The sequence below is a fragment of the Oncorhynchus clarkii genome, chromosome 7, assembly GCF_045791955.1.
Source record: "Oncorhynchus clarkii lewisi isolate Uvic-CL-2024 chromosome 7, UVic_Ocla_1.0, whole genome shotgun sequence".
NCBI lineage: Eukaryota > Metazoa > Chordata > Actinopteri > Salmoniformes > Salmonidae > Oncorhynchus > Oncorhynchus clarkii.
Window position 1 is genome coordinate 29,850,461 of NC_092153.1, and position 9,860 is coordinate 29,860,320.

A 9,860-nucleotide genomic window follows, 5' to 3' on the forward strand; every position below is an offset into this window, starting at 1 on the left:
TTCACTACCGTGGGGGAAAACTCAGGGGAGTTCTCATAGGCTGACAGCAAAAATAGCCTCCATTTACAGGTTGAATATGAGTGCATTTCACACTAATTTTGGATTATAATTGTAAGGCTCGCTTGAGTCTCCTGCTTAGTGTAATGTTTGTGTTTGTCTCAAATCATCTGCTTCATACTTAAAAAACACTTCAACTAGTAAAATGCTCTTTAGCTAGTTTTTCCATCAGCCTGACAATGAGGGTTTGTAAACTAAGTGTTTGCCAAAATGGACCCATAACTTCACCTAACAACAACATAGACCTACTGAAGGACCCCTAACTTCACATACCAATAATATAGACCTACTGTAGGATCCATAACTTCACCTAACAATAACATTCACCTACTGTAGGACCCATAACTTCAGCTATTATTCCCGACCATGAGTTCACTAAGAAAGTATTCAAACCACTTCAATTTTTCTACATTTTGTTACGTTACCATGGCAGCCTTATTCTAAAGGGATTTAAAAAAATACTCATCAATCTACACACAATACCATCTACCCCTTAACACGTTTTTAGATTTTGTTTTGCTAATTTATTCAAATAAACTGAAAAATCATATTTACCTAAGTATTCAGACTCTTTACTACGTACTTTGTTGAAACACCTTTGGCAGCGATTACAGCCTTGAGTCTTCTTGTGTATGAAGCTACAAGCTTGGCACACCTGTATTTGGGGAGTTTCTCCCATTCTTCTCTGCAGATCCTCTCGAGCTCTGTCAGGTTGGATTGGGAGCGTCACTGCACAGCTAATTTCAGGTCTCTATAGAGATGTTAGATCGGGTCCAAGTCCGGGCCACTCAAGGTTATTCAGAGACTTGTCCCGAAGCAACTCCGCCGTTATCTTGGCTTTGGGCTTAAGGCTGTTGTACTGTTGGTAGGTGAACTGTTGCCCCAGTCTGAGGTCCTACGTTCTTTGTAGAAGGTTTTCATCAAGGTTCTCTCTGTACTTTGCTACGTTCATCTTTCTCTTTCTGATTAGTTTCCCAGCCCCTGCCGCTGATTAGTCTCCCAGTCCCTGTCGCTGCTTTACGCCAGGCGAGACGCTTGGCATTCAGGCGAGTTCAGTCTTTAGGTGCCTTTTGGCTCCAAGCGGGCTGTCCTGTTGTTATTACTGAAGAGTGGTTTATGTCTGGCCACTCTACTATAAAGGCCTGGTTGGTGGAGTGCTGCAGAGATGGTTGTCTTTCTGGAAGGTTCTCCCATCTCCACAGAGGAGCTCTGGAGCTCTGTCAGAGTGACCATCGGGTTCTTGATCACCTCACTGACCAAGGCCCTTCTACCCCCATTTCTCAGTTTGGCAGGTGGCCAGCCAGCTCTAGGAAGAGTCTTGGTCATTCCAAACTTCTTCCATTCTAGAATGATGGTGACCACTGTGTTCTTGGGGACCTTCAATGCTACAGACATTTTTTGGTAGCCTTCCCCAGAGCTGTGCCTCGACACAATCCTGTCTCAGAGCACTATGGACAATTTCTTCGAACTCATTGCTTGGCGTTTGCTCTGACAAGCATTGTCAACTGTGGAACCTTATATAGACAGGTATAATCATAAACAATATGATTTCATGTGGCATAAACAAAAACACAAATTCTCAGTCAAAAATTAAAGTCAGAACAAAGCGCCTTTATTCTCTCATGTGATTTCAGGTTCTGTGACTGGGAAAATGTCCTTCCACACAGAGAGAGAGCAGTGGTAGGGCTTTTTTGGTGTGTGTCTTCTTATGCTCCTTCAGGCTCCTTAACCAGACAAAACTCTTTCCACACTGGGAGTATTGGAAAGGCTTGTCTCCTGTGTGTGTCCTCTCATGAGCTTTTAGGTCCCCTACTCGTGAAAATAAATTTGACGCTGGGAGCAGTGGTAAGGCTTCTCTCCTGTGTTTGAACACTCATGCTCCTTCAGGCTCCCTAACTGAATAAAACTCATTCCACAGTGGGAACAGTGATAAGTCTAGTCCCTCTCATACCAAATACATAATATTTAGCTAAATACTAAGAAGAGAACTGAATTAAACCTCCATAAAATAAAACTGTCTTCCTGCAAGACTAGATTCCTCAAAAACCTGAAGTCAGTTTTCAGAACATTCCATAATTTCTTAACTTGGTGGCCTCCATAATAATAATAATAATAATACAGAACATAAAATCTAATCTTGCTCTCATGTTTATAGCAGAGCTCTATAAGCAAAGGGAAAGGGGGATACCTAGTCAGTTGTACAACTGAATGCATTCAACTGAAATGTGTCTTCTGCATTTAACCCAAACCCCTCTGAATCAGAGAGGTGCGGGGTGCTGACTTAAATCGACATCCACGTCTTCGGTGCCCGGATTTTCTTCTGTTTGTTTTCTCTCATGCGTTTTCAGGGTAGCTAACACGGTAAAACTCTACACTGGGAACATTGGAAAGGTTTTTCTCCTGTGTGTTTCCTCTCGTGAGCTTTTAGGTCCCCTACTCGGGAAAATCTATTTTTACACTGGGAGCAGTGGTAAGGCTTTTCTCCTGTCTGTATTCTCTCATGCTCTTGTAGGTGCCCTCTCTGAGTAAAACTGTTTCCACAATGGGAACATTGGAATGGCTTTTCTCCTGTGTGTATTCTCTCATGCCTTTTTAGGTTACTTAACACGACAAAACGCTTTCCACACTGGGAACATTGGAAAGGCTTTTCTCCTGTGTGTGTCCACTCATGCTCCTTCAGGCTCCTTGACTGAATAAAACTCATTCCACAGTGGGAACAGTGATAAGGATTTTCTCCTGTGTGTATTCTCTCATGCATTTTCAGATTAGCTAACACAGTAAAACTAGTTTTACACTGGGAGCATTGAAAAGGCTTTTCTCCTGTGTGTGTCCTCTCATGAGCTTTTAGGTCCCTTGATTGGAATAATCTCTTTTCACATTGGAAACAGTGCTAAGGCTTTTCTCCTGTGTGTATTCTCTCGTGCCTTTTCACGTTATTTAACACAGTAAAATCCTATCCACACTGGGAACAGTGATATGGCTTTTCTCCTGTGTGCATCCACTCATGCTCCTTCAGGCTTCCTAACTGAACAAAACTCTGTGTGTGTCCTCTCATGAGCTTTACAATCCCCTGATCCGGAAAATCTTTTTTACACATTGGAAGCAGTGGTATGGCTTTTTACCTGTGTGTGTCCTCTCATGGCGTTTTAGGTTCCCTAACCAGCGAAAACTCTTTTCACAGTGGGAGCAGTGGTGTTGTCTCGCTGGTTTGGGCGTCTCTGGGTCTGATTCCCCCAAAGGACTCTTCCTGCTGTCATAGCGAGAGTCTGGTCTCTCTCCTGCCAAAGACAAACAGAGTATCTAGTTAAACAAAGACATGAATGAAACCTCCACATAGTAAAACTGTCTTCCTATGAGGTTTAATCTAGACTAGATCCCTCAATAAAAGAGCAGAACTGGTCATCACAGAGTGGCTGTACTGCTATGTAGGCTGGGTAAATCCATTTGAATTCAATATATTTTTGACAGCATCCCTTTTGATTTAAAAACAATCTTTCCTTACATGTTTGAAACACATAAAACACATATGGAATCATGTAGTAACCCAAAAAAGTGGTAAAAAAATGTATTTTGGATTCTTCAAAGTAGCCACCCTTTGCCTTTGATAGCTTCGCACACGCTTGGCATTCTCTCAACCAGCTTCGCCTGGAGTGCTTTTCCAACAATCTTGAAGGAGTTCCCACATATACAGTGCCTTGCGAAAGTATTCGGCCCCCTTGAACTTTGCGACATTTTGCCACATTTCAGGCTTCAAACATAAAGATATAAAACTGTATTTTTTTGTGAAGAATCAACAACAAGTGGGACACAATCATGAAGTGGAACGACATTTATTGGATATTTCAAACTTTTTTAACAAATCAAAAACTGAAAAATTGGGCGTGCAAAATTATTCAGCCCCCTTAAGTTAATACTTTGTAGCGCCACCTTTTGCTGCAATTACAGCTGTAAGTCGCTTGGGGTATGTCTATCAGTTTTGCACATCGAAGAGACTGACATTTTTTCCCATTCCTCCTTGCAAAACAGCTTGAGCTCAGTGAGGTTGGATGGAGAGCATTTGTGAACAGCAGTTTTCAGTTCTTTCCACAGATTCTCGATTGGATTCAGGTCTGGACTTTGACTTGGCCATTCTAACACCTGGATATGTTTATTTTTGAACCATTCCATTGTAGATTTTGCTTTATGTTTTGGATCATTGTCTTGTTGGAAGACAAATCTCTGTCCCAGTCTCAGGTCTTTTGCAGACTCCATCGGGTTTTCTTCCAGAATGGTCCTGTATTTGGCTCCATCCATCTTCCCATCAATTTTAACCATCTTCCCTGTCCCTGCTGAAGAAAAGCAGGCCCAAACCATGATGCTGCCACCACCATGTTTGACAGTGGGGATGGTGTGTTCAGGGTGATGAGCTGTGTTGCTTTTACGCCAAACATAACGTTTTGCATTGTTGCCAAAAAGTTCAATTTTGGTTTAATCTGACCAGAGCACCTTCTTCCACATGTTTGGTGTGTCTCCCAGGTGGCTTGTGGCAAACTTTAAACAACACTTTTTATGGATATCTTAAAGAAATGGCTTTCTTCTTGCCACTCTTCCATAAAGGCCAGATTTGTGCAATATACGACTGATTGTTGTCCTATGGACAGAGTCTCCCACCTCAGCTGTAGATCTCTGCAGTTCATCCAGAGTGATCATGGGCCTCTTGGCTGCATCTCTGATCAGTCTTCTCCTTGTATGAGCTGAAAGTTTAGAGGGACCGCCAGGTCTTGGTAGATTTGCAGTGGTCTGATACTCCTTCCATTTCAATATTATCGCTTGCACAGTGCTCCTTGGGATGTTTAAAGCTTGGGAAATCTTTTTGTATCCAAATCCGGCTTTAAACTTCTTCACAACAGTATCTCGGACCTGCCTGGTGTGTTCCTTGTTCTTCATGATGCTCTCTGCGCTTTTAACGGACCTCTGAGACTATCACAGTGCAGGTGCATTTATACGGAGACTTGATTACACACAGGTGGATTGTATTTATCATCATTAGTCATTTAGGTCAACATTGGATCATTCAGAGATCCTCACTGAACTTCTGGAGAGAGTTTGCTGCACTGAAAGTAAAGGGGCTGAATAATTTTGCACGCCCAATTTTTCAGTTTTTGATTTGTTAAAAAAGTTTGAAATATCCAATAAATGTCGTTCCACTTCATGATTGTGTCCCACTTGTTGTTGATTCTTCACAAAAAAATACAGTTTTATATCTTTATGTTTGAAGCCTGAAATGTGGCAAAAGGTCGCAAAGTTCAAGGGGGCCAAATACTTTCACAAGGCACTGTAAGTGCAACACAACTCTTTTTTTGTTAGTCTCTTTTTGTTAAATCACATAAAGAGTACTCTTTCAATTCAGAGCCTGGATTCTCCCCCTGAGGCTAATATCCATATCAATAGAACAGGGGACAAACATTTAGGCTTCTACATTGTGACATCATTAAAATACTCCTTCTACAATGTTAAAACATTCTACATTATGACATCATTAAAATACTCCTACTACATTGTTAAAACCTTCTACATTGTGACATAATTTCATTGATATCATGAAACAACTCCTTCATGTATGTATTTTCTGATGTTTGATCAAAGATCTTTTATCAGAGTATCTCTTGTCACATTGATCACAGTTATATGTATAATCAGATAGCTAGATACAGTAAAACTCTTCCCACATTGATCACAGCTATAAGGTTTCTCTCCAGTGTGAATTCTCATGTGCACTTTTAATCTTAAGTAACTCTTCCGACAATCAAAACAGTGGTGAGATTTCTCTCCTGTGTGTACTCGCTGGTGTATTTTAAGTTCTGATGAAGATTTGCAACGTTTCCCACAGTCAGAGCAGCAATGAGATTTCTTCCCTGTGGGTCTCCTATGTTGTTTCTTGAGGAGTTCTGATGTGGAGAGACTCTTCTCTGCCTCGTCAGCATCATGACGTTGTTGAGGCTCCCCAGAGAACCCAGGATAGTCACGTCTCTCTCCTGCGTGAACAAGTCAGACAGATGGTTAAGGACCACAACAGCAGGAATCCATCGTAAAAGATGCCAACAGCGTAGCCCTGACGTTGTGCAACAATTGACGTCTGTAATGAATGTTAAAATTATTTGACAATTGACTTAAGACAGTCAAGTGAGCAACAATAGTAATTTAGTCTTGTTCACATATTAGTAGTAACATCGATGATTGTAGGCTAGACGTAATTTATTAAAGTTGTTGTTGAAAGCCAGATGACTTTTGGTCTCCAATATAGGCCCCTTTCTGTGTTTGCTAAATATGCCGCATGAGGGCGATGCACACACAATTTGGTTGCAGAAACTCCTCCATGCTACTGAGGAAACCACTAGTTATACAAATACCATAGACCTACTGTAGGACCCGTAACTTCACCTAACAACAACATAGACAGACAATAACACATTATAAACATCAATTTGTTAGGGATGTTGGATCCAACGTGGAGCATGGCATAACTGTCTTTACCAGAGTAATGAATGAAGAAGCACCTTGGTTGTTGTTGCATGTCGTGATGTTTGTCATTCAGAAAAGGATTTCCTGAATCAGCTGATGATAGTTGAACATGTGACTAACAGCTACAGTATTAAGTATTATGTGTAATTATTGAAGAACCGCATTAATGACCGTATCCATTTGGGTGTTGTCAATAAAGTTAAGGTGACTCTCGGGTAGAACCATTGGATTTAGCAAACTCTGAAATGATTTATGATTTATGTGCCCATGAAAACTGTTTTCCCAGCGTAATTTCAAGAGCCACTAAATGTTACGTAGTTAGAGAGCATTTCAGAGATCTGAATACAACAAACTGTCCGACAGCAAGATCCACTATTTAAGTTTAAGTTCACCATATGACAAGCTTAAAGTTATGACTATAACTACTGTTCCCTGAAAGAGGGAAACTAGGTACAACATATTATTAAATCCACATTTTATGACTATAACTACTGTTCCTTGAAGGAGGGAAACTAGGTACAACATACTATTAAATCCACGTCTCGCTGGAAGCCCCGCCTTCCACAGGTGATGAGCATGAGACTCTGATTTATTCCTTAAATTTAATACCGCTCTTCGCCGACCCTGGAAGAGGCGGGGCCAAACAGGTGTTGAACCTCGTTCATAACTGGCACACAGATCGGTAGAAATGGTCATAAATTGGCACTCCAAATGGAAATGGTTTGTTGTCGATTTCACCGGAAACTTCACGAGCTTAACGTCAGAATTTACGAAGGCCAGCAGCAGGTCGGGAATTGGTCATTTTATTCTGGTTATATTGATCTCTGGCTTCCTCAAGTCATTTGTGTGTCTTAATTATTTAATCAAAAGCTTGAAGCATCAGTTCAAGTTCTGCACATACAGTTGATTTTATTAAACACACGTGGTGTGTCTATATGAAAAAATACACGTCATAAAATTTCAACCAATCAATTGGTAGAAAGAAAATACCTAGAACATACAACATACATGCATTCAGACCCCTTCCCTTTTTACACATTTTGTTACGTTACGTTCAAATTCTAAAACGGATTACATTTTTTTTTAAATTATCAATGTTCAGACAATACCTCAATGACATCACAATACCCCATAAAAGTGAGAGAAAAAAGTTTAGAAATGCTTGCATACCAGTGGTTGTATCTCTGTAGGACATGCCAGTAGGCTACAGTAGGTTGTAACTCTCTAGGTCATGCCAGTAGGCTACAGTAGGTTGTATCTCTCTAGGTCATGCCAGTAGGCTACAGTAGGTTGTATCTCTCTAGGTCATGCCAGTAGGCTACAGTAGGTTATAACTCTCTAGGACATGCCAGTAGGCTACAATAGGTTGTAACTCTCTAGGACATGCCAGTAGGCTACAGTAGGTTGTATCTCTCTAGGTCATGCCAGTAGGCTACAGTAGGTTGTATACAAGTGGAAACAATTATCAACCCAATGTGTAAAGTGTCGAAATTGGTCAACAACAAAATTAATGGCTTATTTGCTACGTGAGGTTTACTTGATCCAACAGACGTTTCGTAATAATTAAGTTGTTATGTGGACACGTGACATACCGACAACTTTGATAAAAACACTATAGGAGTTGTCATCAGATCGCTATGCATATTCATGCTAGTAGCTTAGCATCTCTCTCCATTGAATACAGGCGGTTGACGTCAACAACCCTCATAGAATATAAACAATAGATTACAATAATAAGATGGATCCACCAATCCAAAGACAGGATAGGTGGGAGAAAGACAACCCGCAGTGCAGCTTTGTGGACAACGACTCCCCTTGTTAGGGCAGAGAGTCATCTTTTCAGTATATACATAATCTTTGGTGTAGCCAACCCAACTCTTGCATGGCACTATTGGGGGGCACGGTGTGTCGTAAATCATCACTACATGAAAATCACTACATGCCCTGCCCCCCAGTCTGCGGTCAGCAGATAGACCCTTTTCAAATATATATGTTAAGTCACTTTTTGGAAACGGAACGGAGAAAACAACGGGTAGCTTGCTCTCTACGTCGTCTGATTCTAGACATATCAGTCATCATCCTAGGGCCCTCCGTTGAAGAGGTATTGACGAGCCAACTCCGAATATCCAAATTGAACAAATTGAAGGTGGTACTTACTGGTGTTAATCAGATCTCCGATCTCCACCTCCTCATCTTTCAATGTGACAGTAGTCTCCCCTTCCTTCTTCACTCCAAAAACTGCATCCTCTTTGCCTTCCTCATCTTCTTTCACAGTAACATCCTCCTCTTTCACTCTGAAAGCGTCTTCCTCTTATTTCAATCTGAACACGTCTTTCTCTTCTACTTTCACTGTAACAGCCTCACCCTCTACTTCTTGTTTTACTGTGACATCCTCCTCTTCTTCCTCTTCTTTCATGACAATGTTCAGCCCCAGAGCTTCATCCGTCCAGCAGACCTCCTCTTCTTTAACAGGAGGGGAGTAGTTTAGGGAGCTCATGTAGCTAGCTACATTAGCAACTAGGCTACTATAGCTGACTAATACAAAATAATGTAATATTAAATTAAATAGGTTAACGTGTAGATACGACAGAAGTGTGTCTAAAACGGGCCTCCCAGGTGGCGCAGTGGTTAAGGGCGCTGTACTGCAGCGCCAGCTGTGCCACCAGAGACCCTATTTTCAGACAAAGATTATTTTAAATTGATTTACTTAAATAATACTATTATATTGAGACATACAAAGACAGGAATGTGTTGATTGATTAGTGCGAATATTTTTTTTTTTTACTACAGCACATTTAAGGCAGTTTCATTTAAGTCAAACTAAATCTAAATAAGTAGCTGTCATGCCCTGGCCATAGAGAGGCTTTTATGCTCTATTTTGGTTAGGCCAGGGTGTGACTAGGGTGGGCATTCTATGTTCATTTTCTATGTTTTGTATTTCTTTGTTGTTTGGCCTGTGGTTCTCAATTAGAGGCAGCTGTCCATCGTTGTCTCTGATTGAGAACCATTCTTAGATAGCTTTTTCCCCACATGGGTTTTGTGGGTAGTTGTTTTCTGTTTTGTGTCTTTCTGCACCAGACAGAAATGTTTAGGTTTTTGTTCATTCTCTTTGTTATTTTTGTTAATCAGTGTTCAGTTCAAATAATAAAGATGAACATGTACCACGCTGCACCTTGGTCCTCCACTCCTTCCAACAGCCATTACAGTAGCTAGCTACTGTAGGTCTATACTGCTCCTACATGGTGTAACAATACATCATGTAGATGTATTTAATTAACAGACTAGGTCTAGACTGCTCCTAC

At 40.9% G+C, this 9,860-nt stretch overlaps 1 pseudogene; it reads right to left on the bottom strand.

Annotated features, from left to right (window-relative positions):
• Positions 1-2,410: 2,410 nt before the first annotated feature.
• Positions 2,411-9,055, bottom strand: LOC139412577 (zinc finger protein 79-like; annotated as a pseudogene).
• Positions 9,056-9,860: the final 805 nt, after the last annotated feature.